At 38.7% G+C, this 14,744-nt stretch overlaps 2 protein-coding genes across 5 annotated transcripts in view; one reads left to right on the forward strand and one right to left on the reverse strand.

Moving 5' to 3' along the window:
• The window catches only part of SUPT3H (SPT3 homolog, SAGA and STAGA complex component), a 375,450-nt gene extending 367,421 nt beyond the window's left edge, over positions 1-8,029 (reverse strand). Inside the window, exon 1 of the mRNA XM_061146853.1 lies at positions 7,864-8,029. The gene's annotated coding sequence lies outside the window, so the exon portion shown is untranslated. The remainder of the gene's footprint in view (positions 1-7,863) is intronic.
• The window catches only part of RUNX2 (RUNX family transcription factor 2), a 232,995-nt gene that overhangs the window by 37,164 nt on the left and 181,087 nt on the right, over positions 1-14,744 (forward strand). The window lies entirely within an intron of this gene.

The raw sequence follows: 14,744 nt of genomic DNA on the forward strand, positions 1-14,744 counted from the left end.
GTGGGGGGTGGGGGTGGGGGAAATAAGTACTTTTTTTCTACAAATATTAGAGGGAAAGAGGAAACACCATTTGGAACTCAGTTTAAAAAAAAAAAAAATTCTATCATCAGTCCAAGATTGGGGAAAAATAAGACAGGAAAGCAAGTACTTCCAGGAACAGTCCTACAGAATCAGGACACAGTGATTAAAAAAGGAACTTGGCTACCCCATTGAACTTAGAAAATAATTCACTTGTCCCAAGAGAAATTGACAAGAGATAGGACATCCTGGAGATGTTAAACTTAAAGATTACGTGTTAACCCCAGTCTCCAAAAGCAGTTATGATTTAGGCTGACTCATGTCAGATCTGAAGGCATGCCATTCTGTGGGACTCTCCTGAGATACTGCCAGAGTAATCCCCCCTTTTCATTTTGCAAATCCAGTCACCTTGCTTTAACACTCTCTGAAGAGAAGACATTTCAGAAAGTAACTTCATAGCAAAACTCCAGCTTTCTTAGATTGTGCCCCTACTGCAAATGTTTCATATCAAGAGTATTTATTAGTAAGAGGGAAAAGGTCCCAATTCAATTTATTATAACCATGATCATCCTTTTACAGTCAAGCTATTTAATTCTTAAGTCAAACAGGTGGATAATATTTTTCTTGACATGATGAGCTGATAGTGCATTAGAATCTTTAAAATTATTTCCTGTGCCCACATTTTGTTTGATGATGGGGATAATTAACTTCTTTAGACATTAACTTTTTTACACATCAAAGTCCTATCATTCCAATGCTTTATTTCCTATCTCTCAGACATTAAAAAAAATAAATGTCGGTTAAAAGCAGAAGCACTCAAGTCAATTTTCTCTAATAAATATAGTTAACATGGAACTGAAAACCTACTGTAATCTTCTCAATGGGTTAATGTCCTACAGTTGTTTTAGCTTTCAATTGAAATGCAGCTGTTTGCCATATTTTACAAAATGAATTCAGATGTGCAGATGGAGACCTAGATTATTTCAACATGCCACAGTTTAAATGTGAACTCAAGGAATAAGTTCATCACTGATTAATACTTATATTTAAACTTGATCATTAAGCCAATAGCCAATATTACATCACATCTGTAAAATTCTGTTCCAGAGTAGAAAAACTGGTATCTTTTAATAAAAATAATGGAATTTAAGAATATACCCCTTAGAAATATCATGACAAAAAAAAATTTTTAACGTAGTAAAGTTGTACATCACAAATGTGAATTAAGCAAAAATGTAATGAACCTGTTACTTGGTTTCTATTTATAGCTCATATTTTTAGTGACTAAATGACCAAAGAAGAAATGCCACAAAACATCTTTAGTTTAAAATACCTGAGTTGAAAACTTTATTACTAGTTAAAACACCCTCAAAACAATGTCAAAATCTGGATTGTGAAACCCATCAGTCTAACCATTTATTAAAAGATAGCAGAATTTTTTAACTGTTTCACTCTTGAGAAAAATTTATTCAGCAGACCTCTGTACTGATTCTGAGCATCTAAGAGTCTCAATTTCAACCATTCATAATCTGAGCATCCCACATAATATAAAGTAATAATCCCAAATAATATAAAGTAATAATGTTCTGTTATAACCAGAACATTTTCATTTTCATAGAACTCCAAAGATAGGAAGAGATTATGGTTAAACCAACACTATTACACACTACATTTCAGCTTTATTGCTTAAAAAAAAAAGCTCAAGTTATATCATGATCTCAATTTCCTCCTGCTGTGAAAAATAATACCAAATGGTCAATCACTGAGAATATAAAAAATAAAAAAACAAATCAAAATGTGCAAAATTTTAAAACTTCTGTGTCTAGTTGGGGACAATACAATAGTAATTCCAATATATTTATATACACCCCAATTCAAGTTAATACATACTAGAACTTGGTAATAAGAGTCAACTAATCTCTCGTTTAGTTTCTCGATATGTCAAGAATAATTTATCTCAGAGGAGGGTTGTAAAGAAGACAGTGGCTACAACATATGAGCACTCAAAAAATACACTTGAACTGAAAATATCAAAACACTTGTAAAGTACAAAAATTCCCTCTAGATAGATTATAAACTAGCTTACATATCTCAGTTAGCTACATGAGCAATTTCTTTTTTTAACCTACTAACAAGAAGTTGTGACACACTGGTCAGAGACACGTGAAATTCTATTATTACATTTTTTCTTTAGTTTCATAGTAATGTAGGTTTCTACTCCATGTGCTTTCTTTTTTTTTCCATGTGTTTTCATATACAGTACTCTCCTTAAGAAATACTGAGTTTCTTAAGTATTAACTCTTAGAGTTTCAAAAAAATTTTTATTCTTTGCAAAAATGTTTCTTACAGTGCACAGCCAATCTGCCTGTCAGATCATCCTAAAATACATGATATCCAAACCCTGACAAAATGGCAAGCTCATTTTTCCAATACTGAAAACACTTGTTTCTACATAAAATAATATACAAGTGAGTGACAATGGTTAACTTTACAGATATGTGCAAAAATTTGGAATCAATTATACTTCTAATAGTAAGAAGTAAGTATATTTGACAAGGATGTCAAAAAAGGAGATCTCTTAAACATCAAGATTCTCTTCCAGTCACATTTTAAAAATATTAAATCTTAAGAGAAGTCCATATTAAGTACAAACAATTCAATAAAATATCATGTGGTTAAAAACACACTTAATGTGACTAAACAGAAAAAGGAGGGGGACATTTTCTGGAGGCATGTGAAAAAGAGATGAGTTTGCATAAGCATTTCAAAATTTATAAAGGCTCTTTCATCTGCATTAGCTCACATTTGCTCAAAACCATCCTATTAGGCATGTACTTCCCCCCAACTAACAAAGAAGCTAAGAGTAAAAACACTGGGTGAAGGTCACAAATCTAACACACACAAAAAAAAACGCTCTGATCTTAGATAACCCAAAATATCCAGTCCACCTACATACATAAAAAAATTCACCCATCTTCCACCTTAGTGCCTTAGTTTTAACACACTAAAATATGAAGTACTGAGTAGTAGTACCAGGGGACTTGTCATTAAGTTTTCTTAGAGACTGATAACTTCAAAAATTAAGTTCAGGAATTCTTTGCTTAAAAGAAAATCTTAGGCAAACAGACAAACAACTGTAACGGGCAAAGTATAACTATGCACGCTGGTGGGTGAAAAAAAAAAAAGTGAAAGTATTAGTTGTTCATTCGAGTCCGACTCTTGGCAATGCCATGGACTGTCGGGAGGGGGGACCAAAGACATCTGAAGTTCAGAACTACAGTTTGAAAATCACTAATTTCATCCAAATCCCTCATTTTTCAGGTGAGGATACTGAAGTCCAGAGGGGTTTCTTGAACTGCCCAAGGACACATCACTATTTAGTGATACAGCTGGGATTAAAACTGAGGTCCCCTGACTTCTGGTCCAGAGTTCTTTCTACTATCCCACAAGGAACACACAAATAAAAGTTGGTTATAATTAACTCACAAGTCCTCCACAATGTGTTTGTCATAGTGAACTTTGTCGTGAAGTATCTGTCTATGCCGACTCACGGTTTAGCAGGTAAAGAGCTGGGCTCTGGAGTTCAAATACAGGCTCTAACACTTACCAGGTGACCTTGGGCAAGTCACATCACCTCCCTGCCTCAGTTCCCTCAACTTTAAAAAGGAGATTAAAAATACTCCTCTCATAGGTGACATCAAGTAACATCCACAAAGCACTGAGGACAGTGCCTGGTACCCAGAAATACTCAGTTCATCACGATGATGACGATGATGATGAACCCAAGCAAAAGTACAGTTTCTTGAAAACATATCCCAAAGTACTACTATTAAACATGTATATCCTCAGAGAAAGAATACTATGCTTAGGAGTAGTCTTTGAAAGATTCAGAAACAAATTAATATGAAAAAAAAGTGAAATATAAAGGATTCAGTCAAAAAACCTCTATAGCATTTGAAATAGCAAAAGTATACTTTAAGATTAAGTAATGTATATTTGTATATTTTATAATTTTTAAAGTTCACGTATTTACTGCCCTGTGAAAATTCAAGGAACACAAGTTTTTCAGCAACTAATACATACTATATGCCAGACAGAATGTTATTTTCATATTCATAAACTTAAACTTCAATATCCACTATTAGTCAGGCATTATTAGAGGCAGTAGTGTAAACAAAGAATCTTACATATCCATTCCAGAATGTAAAGACTCATCAGTACCACCTATTAAGTGGGAATGACATCTCTGGATAAATAAGATAGAGGATTAGTTTGGAAAACATCAAGTGCCCATGAAAACGTTGGTTTTCCCCGTAGCAATTAGTATGGAGTTGTTTTGTGCAGGGAATATACTGGAAACAGATCAATTAAGCACCATTGCTGGGACTTACGGTATTATTTGTAAAAGAGAATGATCTTACGTATGTGCTGATTCACAAATCAAAATACATGCAAACAGTTTTTGCAGATTTAAAGTCAGTTTTTACTGGAGGTAGGAGGTAGACCAATTGAGACTAAACCAGTTAAATTAACATCTGAAAAACAAGACAACAATTTAAGAAGTTCTCATCTGAAGCCTCCAGTAATCCTGAGGAGGCAGGTTAAGGTTAGGTACTAATCCTATTTTACTGATGAGGAAATTAAGACTCAGAAAAGTTAAACACCTCAACTGAAATCACAGGGCAGAAAATGTGTACACTTGGATTTTGGAATTAGTTAAAACTAATCCAAAATGTACTTATCCACCATGCATCTCCAGATCCATTACTCGATAAATTTAAGGCTAGAGCAGCTAATACTTACTGAGTACTTACTTATGTGCTTTGCTGCACCCAGCACTGCACCCAACACATCACCTGGGTTACTGCATTTAACCCTCAGCAGTGAGGAATCAAACCAAATATGTTTGACTCTCAATAAAGTATTTTAATCCACTACAGTATAAATTCAATTAACACAATAATGCATTAGATTGAATTGTTATTCTTTACTATTTAAGTGAAACCAGTCTTTAACATGGTAAGCCGATTTCTAACTAATTTCATTGCTCAATTTCACCATAAAGTAAAACAGGTATTATTTTCAACAAGAAGACTCAACGTTCTGATTTGACTGGCATGGTCCAACTTTCTTTGCAGACTCTACAACAAAACATTTTTTTAGAGAAAACCAACAATCAAAGTACCCAAGGTTGCTATCCAATTATACTAAGAAAAGTAGAAATTTTTAATTATCAGTGGCTTAGGCGCACAGGTCACTTGCTGGCCTTATTCCAGACAGCTCATGTGTTATTTATGCACATAAGCAATATCTGTCACTACTTTAAAGTGAGTACATTTCTGAGACCACAGTACATTTATTTACTCCTCCTAAAATTATATACTCCAAATTTCAACAAGCTTAAAAGGAGGGTGACCATATTATTATGTGGACCCAACTGGAACATTTTTTAAAATGAAAGGATCCTTATTAATAATTATGCTGAGACAAACAGGCTCTAAACCATGACTGTCTTCAAAAGAGCAGGGTATAAAGTCACCCTACATAAGAGCAATCCATTTGATTTGTATGCTATGGGGTATTCTCTGTATATGCTTTATTTATGAGCTTCAAGTTTTTGTTCCAGATCCAAGGATTATCATCAGCCTTGAGACCAAGGGTACCACTCTACAGACACCAGGCCAGAGTTAAGGGTGTGTTATCTATAAATAAAGTGGGTTTTTTTTTTTAGGGTTTTCTTCAAAAGTTTACTTTATAAACATTTGCTTGGGGCGGGGGGGGGGTGGAACTCTATTTCAAAGAAAGCATCCTTGCAAAATACTGCCAAATTTCAGACTTATCTCTTCTAGAGTTTTGAATACCAATAACCACAAAACTACTGCAATGGCCCAATGCTCAAAGTTTACTATTATAATTTATCAAATTATTTCTCATACAAAAAGTTAACGAAAAACACCATTTTTCAAACTGAAAAAACTTTAGGAATAGAAGAGTTGAAAGGTTTTCACTGAAAACTAACTAAAGTGATAAAAGATAGTGGACACCCAGTCACAATACAGTACAGTAATGGTTAAAGGAAACTCCACTTCGTATTATGATGACTCTCCAGATGAATCTGGCATTAGCTGTACAACCTAGGAGTCAAAAGAATGCTTTGCTTTAATTTGCAAGCTGTAAATAAGTATTAACAGACCCAAGCTTTGAACTACAGTATTTGAATGAAAGGTATTATTTGAATATAATTATGATTCCCTAAGGCATCAAATGTTCTAAGAACTGGCTTCTCTGACTTAAAATTCAACCAAATCAAGAACTGGAAAAGGTCTCAAGGCCTAGACTCTAGACCTATGCTGTCCAACAAGGCAGCCATTAGCCACAAGCCGCTATTTATATTTCAATTAATTTTGTTTGCCTAGTCGCTAGGTCCTGTTGGATTCTTTTGCAACCTCATGGACTGCAGCCTTCCAGACTCCTCCGTCCATGGGATTTTCCAGAGAAGAAAACAGCAGTGGGTTGCTATTTCCTTCTCAAGGGGATCTTCCCGACATCAATTAATTTAAATAAAATTAAAAATTAAATTTCTAAGTGCACTAGCCATACTTCAAGTGCCTAAGAGCCACTTGTGTCTAGTGGGTACCGTATTAGGACAGCAGAGATCACAGAATATTTCCCTAACGACAGCAAGTTCCACTGGACAGGGCTGCTCTAGGTCTTTTCTTAAATGTTCCCAGAGACAAGAAACGTGTAATAGCACAGTAAAGTGCACTTTATTTTTGCAAAATAGTAACTATCAGGAAATTTATTCATATCAGTCAAATCCATCCTCTCTTAAACATCCACCAGAAATTCCACGAGTTCCGTACTCAATTTGGTCTTCAAGTTAATCTTCATAGACGAATTAAATTCTATTTCCAAAGTTCTATCCCTCATATACACTAAGACTCTAGATCCTCTTCTCCCAGATAAATCCATCATCATTTCTTTACAAGGAAATATTGGTAGCTTAAAGTCATAACCTCATGGAGTTAAGCTCATTTATCCACGTGCACATAAATAACACATTTTCAGGAAGGCCTCTGAGTGTCACATATTACATTCCACTGCCCCCTATAAATCGAGGCCAGTTTCATTTTTTTCACTTAGAAAGCCAGGTCACAGTCATTCCGAATTCCTTAAAACAGGGAGATAAAAATGACAGGTAATTAACAGGCAACTGATCAGTGCTTGGAGCTTGCAATTAGCATTTAACCTGTATTATCTCATCTAATCCTCACATTTCTGAGCTAGGCTACTACTACCCCCATTTGACAGACCAAAACACCCAGCCAAAAACACGCTAAATAATTTCCCCAGGGATCACAGATGTGGGCTCACCCCAGAGAGGAGGGAGTCAATCTTTTCCTTTTCCAGGATGCTATACTTCTTCTAACACTACCTAACTCTTCTTCCACCTAGCCCATAAAGCAACAATTTCCTTCTTTAAGAATTCTTTCCCCTTAAGCACGGCCTAGATGACAGGCGGAAGGTGCTTCTTAACACACCCAGCGGTACCCGCTCTCACTCGCCCGCCCAACTCCCCTGGCCCCACGCCCACCCGCCAACGGGGAGGAGTCAAGGCCAACTCCACACTCCGCGGGGGAACCCGGGCGCCTCGCGGGGCCGGCGGCTCTGGAGACGCTGCTTCGGCTCTCCCCTCGGCCTCCGGCGCGAACGCCCGGGGACCCCCGCGGCCGCCCCCCCGGGGACAGGGGCCGGGGCGGGGCCCAGACTTGTGGGCTCGGCGCCCCTCGCGACCCCAGCCCTCACGCCGTCCTCCCCCGTCCCGCCCCCGATGCCCCCTACAACCTCTGCTCTAAGAACACTTGTAGACACGGCTGCGCGTCCCGCGTGGAGAATGTGGGGTTAGAGATGGTGCGGTTTCTGCGGCGGCGGCCCGGGACACGCTTGGAAAAGGGCGGGGTGGGGGGCTGAAAGTGTCGAAAGGGAAAGGGTGGTTCGGAGGGGACGTGGTTTGGGGGGGTGGGTAAGATGGCGTGAGCCCGGTTCTCACTGTGGGGCGGGGGTGGCGGAGGTGGAGGAGGGAGGGCTACGATCGCCCCCACCACTCTCGGCGCGGGCGCTGGCGCATGCGCGCTCGGCCAGGTGGCGCGCGGTCTCCTTTTCCCAGCCAGCCACTTCCGCCACACTCCCTGGGGGCGGGGCTTCGCGGCGCGCGCCTGCTGCCTCTTTACCGAAGGCCGTGGTGCTTTGATCGCCTGGCCGGCGGGCGGGCGACCCCGAGCCACGCGGCTGCCTCTTTAGGACGAGGGCAGCTGGGAGAGGGGTGGGGATGAACTGAGAACTGGAGGGTGTTCAGCGCCAAGCTTGGACTCCTTAAGAATGAGCTGAGAGGGCTGGCGTTTTCGAGGGACGGAGGAAGTTTGTTTTCAACTTCAGGGCAGAGATTGGCCTCTCTAACGGTTTCCTTCAGAATTGGGATGAACGGGGGTCCCAGCGGGACTGTGCTTTTAGGATGGTACAGGGAAATGGAAAGATCAGAAAGGCTTGCTTCCCCAGAGGACCGCTGGCGATGCCGATATGAGGACAGGGGACCCTTTCTGGGACAGTGAAACATCCGGTCTTGCGCCGGCTCCCGCCTATCACCACTCCATCCTTCCCCTACAGGCAGTGGAAGATGATAACCCGCAGCGACTTTTACCCCCCTCCTCATTTTAACGTTTAACGACTACGTTTTGATTGAAACCTTTTTGCTATTTCAAGGCTTCTTGATGCATGATCCTATATTTATTTTTCCTTAGAATTTTAGCCTGCTTCTCATTTTTAAATCTTGACTCCCACTTTTGAGCTGTGCATCCTGTCCTCTCAGGATTGATACAGACAGACTTCTTTAAATAATACAGTCATAAGAGTAACTTGAGTTGCTTTCCTTATTTTTCAGATTTAACTACTACCCTCCCAGTTTTTTAAGCGTTACTACTTCGGTTATTTTCTTGCGGGTGAATATTTGTGTTCTGAAATAATCCCTCCCTTCCTCCTATTTGCTTGCATTGTTTAAAATAGCAACTTATTTGATTATTTCCTCTGTGGATTGTAGTTGATTCCTCTGTTAATTTCGTGTTTAGGTCTCTTCAACCTCCCCAACACTTAAATACTTGCCAAATAATTAAAGTTTCAAAAGAATAAATATGTTTAGGATGTAAAAGCTCACCGTAATGTGTATATCAAGGCTCAGTTCATTGGTGGACAAAGTGTAGACTTTAAGGGAAAGTAACAGAAAATTGTCATAATTTCTTAAAAAGAAAGACTGGTTTATAAAATCGTTGGAAAACCCTTTCAAGTACCTTAGCAAGAAAATAGAAAATTAAGAGAAATACTAATATTAGATCTACAGAAATACAACCCAAAGGAGATAATTTCAATTAAAATTATCTTCAATCAGTGTTGCCATACTGATATTTTCATGGGAGTTTTACCTGCATCACATGGGGACCAGATTTAATCTAGTTTTCAGAACAGTATCCAGACTTTACTCTCAAGCCAGTGGAATCTGACCTACATATAATCACACACAATAAGAAAGGTGTCATGGAGAAAAGAAACAGTTAAACAAGGTTCTGGTAGAGGGAGCTCAAAATTTCACTCTTGGGAAGTTGTGACGTGCTATTCACAAAGATCTTACCTTTGAAGTCACATGAATTATCTTAATGTTCCTACCTCCTGGAATCTGTTAAAATCTATTTTAAAAATTCGACTTAGCTATAATTTTGTTTGTAGTTTGAGAGCATTCCTGTCCACAAAGGGTCAAAAATACTTTCCATTCAATTAATATCAAAGATCCTCAGTTATCAATACTACTAAAGTATCTTCATTGTAACAAAGCTAAAACAATGACATCAGTGCCGATAATAAGATGTTGATGACTACCAGCTTTCAGAAAAATACGTGATTTCCAAACATGTGGAGAAAACGCACCAGGAGACTAAACTGAATTCATCACACCACAAAAAAGTCGTCATCCGTTGAACAAAGCCATTAAAGGAAAAAAGAGCATTGCTACCGTAGATTTTTACATTCCTCTGGCATATTAACCTTAATATAGACTCACTAATGCAAACAGAAAAGGTATATATCTAAGCAGAAATACCTCTTGGCACCTTAAAAGATGGCTATATTAGTTTGGTAAGAAAAGAAGCCCTAATCCTCCAAATAATAGCAGAGGCCATGCATACTATGGAACCATCTCTGTGAGAAAGTGACTTCTTCTCCTCCTGTGAATGCCGTAAAATAGTTCACTTCAGGTGACCTGCAAATTCTTAACTCTTTTGTGACCCATGACTCTTAATTATTTATTAGGATGCTTGTGGAGCCTTTTTCTTTATCATTTTATCAATTATTTTATCCTTTGCTTAATTTGCTTTTCTAGTGTTTATGTAGTTACCATGGAAATAAACTGGGTAAGACTGCATATTGTTTAGAATTCCACATTGTAATTGTTGCTATAGTCAATTAATTTCCTTATACCAAGAACAGGTTTTCAGTGGCAATCTCAGAGTTACCTTGTTTTAATCTTACAAGAAGTTCCGACCAAAACAGTTATTGAGTTCCGTGGTACCTGGGGAAGTCATTTTGTATCTTGGGGGATCAGTTTTCATAAGTGTAAAATAAGGCAATCAAGCCAAGTAAAATACAATCTTGTAGCCCTAAAATTCTGTGCTTCTTTTAAATAGAAATGACCAAAAGATGGATCTTAAAGGTGTGCAGAATAATTTTAGCCTTCATATTTATGCTTCCAAAAATTAACTAGCTTTGTCAGACTCTTGCTTTAGGCCAACTTGGATGTTCAACTATGTGCATTTTAAAAGACCAACAGGGAAATGTATATATTAATCAAATATATTGATACACTGAAGGAGGTACAGCACATAATTATTCATAGTGTAATCAAACTGGCTTCTCAAACCTTCCAATTATATTCATATATTTCAAAGTAGGAAGAGCAGCAAAGTGATGAGAGAAGAAATACTAAAAGCAGCTTGTAGAACTCTAATCATGATCCATCCTCTTAGGAAACTCACTGCAGGTTTAACATTCCAGGATCTTTTAAAATTAGTGCTTGGCTGCTAGAAAATGATCCTGTTTTCAAGACTCCAATGGGAAGAGAATCAGAGAATATCAGGGTTTCATCGGGCCCCTGACCTCTCTAAACTTATGGAAACTTAAGTTGCTCCATTCCCATAGAATCTAATATATAATACCTCTTGTATTGGAAACAAACAACTTTTACATTTCTACCTTTGAAAATAGGGTATATTTGTTGAGAGTTAGTAATAGGTGCTCATTTATTCAGCAATTATTTATGATGGGCCTATAGTGTGTCTGGCACTATTCTAGGAGCAACAGATATAGCAGTGGATAAAACAAAACGGTGCCATCATCAAACTCACATTCTAGAAGGAGTTGGACAGTAAGTGAAATGAATACTCAAATTATATAGTATATTAAAAGGCCATTAGTGTTAGAGGTGGAAAATTATACAACAGAGAAGAGATTATGGAATGAGATAAAGCACAGAAGGAATAAGAGAATTGTGATTTTTATATTGGACTAGCAGGGTAGGGCTCACTGGGGAAGTGTTATTTGAATAATGACTTGAAGAAAGTGAAGGCAGTACCTGTAGATGTTTAAAGAAAGAGCATTCCACACCATGAGAACAACGCACGCGAAGGCCCTGAAGTGGGAACAGGGTTGGTAAGTTGCAGGAATGTCCAGAAGGCCACTTTAACTGAAGAAGAGTGACCCAGAAAGAATAATAACATAATGTGAGGTCATAGAGGAACCAATGAATGACTCTGAAGTGTTCTGAGACACTGGAAAAATGACTTTGCCGTTAACTGAGATGGAAAGGACTGGGGAGAGAGTATCTTGAGTGTATGTACGAGATCAAGAATCCAATTTTAGGCATAAATAAGTAATGAAGTACAGAGTTTGTATTATCTTTAGCATGTTTTGCTATCCTAAGTTCTTATGAAAGTGAAGGAAAGTTTGTACATCTTTTAATAATAATTGAATTTCTAGTCCTGCTCACATAGTAGAAGCCCATCTAGACCTGTCTAATATATGTCAAGGAATATTTTATTTTTGCTTTAAGAAGATGTGAGGAAGAATTCCCTGGCAGTCCAGTGGTTAGGACTCTGTGCTTCCACTACAGGGGTCATAGGTTCGATCCCTGGTCAGAGAACCAAGATCCTGCAAGCACATGGCATGGCCGAAATAAAAGAAAACAATAATTGTTTTTCAGGGGCTGAGGAGAGGGGGTCTATCAATACCTGAAAATAAAGTGGAGAATTCAGTTGAGACCAATATACAGAAACATTCAGTTCCACAAGTTATTTTCATTGAGATATTTAGATGTTAAACTGGATCTAATTCAGGCAATTGAGTAGCTGTCTCCATTTTCTATTATGCATATACATTTATTTTTCTATGAAATGTGGAAAGTGAGCAGAAAATTACTCTGTACAATGAGTGAAATAAACCACAGTATAGCTAATGCAACCTGCTGTTCCTAGTTCACACTCTGAAGCTGGATGCAAACCTGTATTGACTAAAGAATGCTCAGATCAATTGCTAGTGACCAGGAGTGAAAAGTGAAAGTGTTGGCTGCTCAGCTGTGTCTGACTTTCTGCAACCCTGTGGACACTAGCCCACCAGGCACCTCTGTCCATGGAATTCTCCAAGGAAGAATACTGGAGTGTGTGGCCATTTCCTTCTACAGGGGCTCTTCCTGACCCAGGGATAGAACCCAGGTCTCCTGCTTTGCAGGCATATTCTACCATCTGAGCTGCCAAGGAAGCCCAGTGACCAGGGGTTTATATCAAAAAATTTAACCAAGTTACTTTACTTTTAGTTTTAGTCTTTCATGGACACAGCAGAAGCTATATTCTCTTTCCAGAGTATACTTAAAACAAACTCATTAACCCCAAAAATATGGGCTTCTATGCCACCCTAATCCTAACACTAAACTTTCCCAGTGGCTCAGCTGTAAAGAATCTGCCTGCGGGAGACCTGAGTTCAGTCCCTGGGTTGGGAAGATCGCTTGGAGGAGGGCATGGCAACCCACTTCAGTATTCATGTCTGGAGAATCCCATGGACAGAGGAGTCTGACGGGCTACAGTCCATGGCTAAAGCAACTGAGCACACACAAGCCACTTATTAGTATAATAATTTGTATCAAGAATGATATAAACTTCAGAGTTTTATTGTGATGATTGCCTGAAAATATACATAAGGTGTCTGGCACATAATAAGCACTTAATATGTCTTGTTTTTCATTACAACTATTATTACTATTAAGAAGATGGATGACTCAAAAAACCGAGTCTTGAAAAGTGAATAATAGTTGAACAAAATGAAAAAGGGTAAATTAGGGAAAGGGAGTAACATAAGCAAAGCCAATGTGTTAGAGGGAATTGCAAGCTGTCCAACACACTGGGATCACGGTGTGTATAAATGGGAGCCAGAAACTTGGGAGGGGACAAATCAGAGAAAGTCTTGGGCATTGTTTTATGGAATTTGGACTCTATCTGATAAAAAATGAAGAAACTTGGAAATATGTATTTTAATGACATTATTAAATTTGCCTGTTAGGAGGTTGGCAGTGATGTGCAAGAAATACTGGAAGGGTGAAAAATTGGAAGAAGTTAATTCAAGAAAGAGATGATATGGGTTAGAGCTACGTCAGTGGACTAGGAAATGATAGAACATGACAGATGGAAGAAATACTAAGGAAGTAGAATATAGAGGACCAATATATAACTAACTGATAAGATATCAGGATGGAGGTAAGCCACGAGAAATAGGATGATTCCAAGTTTTCTCAAGTTACCGAGAGGCAAATAAGTCACGTTAAGTTTAAGGTGACCATACAAAATTGCAGGTAGCTATAAAGCAGTAGCCAACTGGACACTTCAGACAGAATGGTGGAGATAGAAGCCAGAATAAAGTCTGGAGTTCAGGAGGGTAGATGCCGATTGGGAAACAGTAGCACACATTATGTAGCATTCCACACATGTCACTTAGATGTGGAATTTAGTCCTGTCCCCAGCTTTGGCCTGAAAACGTTCTCCTAAAGGATCTGTGGACACAACTGAAGCCAAGAGAGACAATGAAATGCCCAAAAGAGTACACATAGAACAAAGACTGGATTCTAGACACTCACATTCAGTAGGACAGGGAGAGGAAGAACTCCTGAAGTACACTAAGGAAGCAGTGTTGTCATGGAAACCAGGAGAGCTGGGAGTTTCAAAGAGAGATGAACGGTACTAAAATGAGTCAGTTGGATTTAGCCCTTTCAAAACGATGTCTGGCAAAGCAATGCCAATACAGTGGTAGGATTCATAATTTGTGCTGGCGCTCAGTCATGTCCGACTCTTTGCGACCCCATGGACTGTAACCCTCCAGGCTCAGTAGCTCTAGGCAAGACTACAGGAGCAGGTTGCCATTTCCTCTTCCAAGGCACCTTCCTGACCCAAGGATCAAATCCTTAGTCTCCTGGGTCTCCTACATTGGCAGGCAGATTCTTTACCACTAGTGCCACCTGGGAAGCCCCTAGTAGTATATATGGGAAGTCTCTGATGGGATTAGAAATTTGATTGTGGTGACTTGAAAAAGGAAGAGTAGATAAGGAAGTTGAGAATTCAACTGTGTTATTCTTTCCAAAAGCTTGG

This window comes from Dama dama, chromosome 7 (assembly GCF_033118175.1).
Source record: "Dama dama isolate Ldn47 chromosome 7, ASM3311817v1, whole genome shotgun sequence".
In the NCBI taxonomy this organism is placed as follows: domain Eukaryota; kingdom Metazoa; phylum Chordata; class Mammalia; order Artiodactyla; family Cervidae; genus Dama; species Dama dama.